Source organism: Silene latifolia, chromosome 2 (genome assembly GCF_048544455.1).
Source record: "Silene latifolia isolate original U9 population chromosome 2, ASM4854445v1, whole genome shotgun sequence".
Lineage (NCBI taxonomy): Eukaryota > Viridiplantae > Streptophyta > Magnoliopsida > Caryophyllales > Caryophyllaceae > Silene > Silene latifolia.
Window position 1 is genome coordinate 121010015 of NC_133527.1, and position 1946 is coordinate 121011960.

At 36.6% G+C, this 1946-nt stretch overlaps 1 non-coding gene across 1 annotated transcript; it reads right to left on the reverse strand.

Annotated features, from left to right (window-relative positions):
• Positions 1-1588: 1588 nt before the first annotated feature.
• LOC141644929 (small nucleolar RNA R71) lies at positions 1589-1695 on the reverse strand. The gene has a single exon (XR_012544529.1). It is a non-coding gene; the product is annotated as a small nucleolar RNA R71 (small nucleolar RNA).
• Positions 1696-1946: the final 251 nt, after the last annotated feature.

Genomic DNA, 1946 nt, shown 5'->3' on the forward strand with positions numbered 1-1946 from the left:
TCTTTATTTAATTAATCTTCAATTCCTCTTTAGTTTATGCAAGTTCTACAATTATCAATAGTTTACATTTTAGATTAGTGGGTTGTAATTTGAAGGAGGAAGATATTCTTTCCTTATTATTTTCAACCAAGTTTTCTCCTTTAATTAAGATTGGTATAATCCTTCTCTTAATTCCTCTTCCTCTCAATTATTTACATGTTTATAGGTTGCTTAATTACTTGCTTTTACATCATGTTTGTTCTTGTTAATTACTTGTTAATTTATTCATCCTTTGCTTCTATTTCCATTAATATGTTTGAGTAGTCTATGTCTAGGGTTAAGGGGAAGCTCTTGTGGGATTAATGGGTTGGATTTGAGTCATATTTGAATGCTAATCATTATGGGCAACTTGTCTCTAAGCTCATGCATACAAGGTATTTGTGGAAATGCCCAAGTGAGAGCTTGAGCAATTCCACTCTCCTTATTAGCTATTCTTTGAAGCGAGAGTTTAAGAGTAGTTAGTATAGTGCTTAAGCTTTATCTAGACAAAATACTCATATTCATAGTTTCATTTGTTGACATATTTCGTTGGATGATTGCCTCTTATCTTGTTCTTTGAACATGTGTGGGATTGCTTGAGCGAGAGTTAGGCTCTCCATGTGTTTGGTTTAACTTGCTTGCGGCGAGAGTCGGGCTTAGTTGGACCGTACTAGATAGGTGGGTTGAGGTTAGTTAGGGCGAGAGTTCAACTAGACTTGACCCAAGGATCGTCTCATATCGAGAGATAAGGACACACCTAGACTTCCTACTTTGGTGACCCCGACACCCTAGTCTCCCTTCTCATTGTACTTACCTTGCTTGGTTACTTGCTTGTTCATTTATTTCATGTTCTTAGGTTAGATATTTAGCATATATAACCACTTCAATCCTATTGACCGACTAGACTAAAACGAAGACCGAGACTTATAAACATTTCTAACACACCATCTTTGTGGATCGACCTCCTTACCCTACTACATTCATTAGTTTGGTATTGAGTTTATAAATATTGTTTGCATATCGAGGAGTACGACAAACCCTGGTATCAAAATGGCGCCGTCGCCGGGGATGGTGCATAGTTAGATATAAGTCTTAGTCTAAGTTTCGGGACTAGTCACTTTATTGCTTTTTCATTAAAACAAAAACAAAACAAAAAAATTTGAATATTTGAAAAATAAAAAACATGTTATTTGTTCATTACTTGCATCTTTAGTTGGTTGTTATTAGTCACTTGCATTTAGAGTCTTGCATTTAGAATTTTGCATTCAATTTTTTTAAAGGCCATGATTTTGATATTGATCCAGAGTTTATTATGTCACTTGGCTGGGATGCCTTTCATGGACTTGAGAGTGAGGATGTTCTTGGACATCTGAGGACTTTTGAGTATTTGTGTGGTCTTGTGAGAAGGGAGGGAGTGCCCAATGAAATCATAAAGCTTCTTCTTTTTCCATTTTGCCTTAAGGATGGAGCTAGAAAATGGTTGTACTCGCACCCTCCCAACACCTTCTCTTATTGGAATGATTTAGTTAAAGCCTTTTTCTACAAATACTTCTCACCTTCTAAAACCTTCAAATTTAGACATGACATTCTTACCTTTCAAACAGATGAGTTTGAGGGTTTTAGTGAGTCATGGGAGAGGTTTAAAGGGCTTTTGAGTGCTTGTCCCCATCATAGAATCCCCTCTTGGCTAACCACTTCGACCTTCTTTCAAAACTTGCTTCCATATAATAGAGATTTGATCATAATGGCTTCTAGAGGAAAATTTCATGATTTGAATGCTAAAGAAGCTTATGATTTAATTGAGAGAATGGCTAGAGCCGATGAGGAGTGGGGATTTATTAGAGTGGTACCTAAGAGAGACCCACAAGCTAGAGTCAACTCGGATATTCATTCATTACCCGATGACTTGACTAAGAAGGTAGACTCTT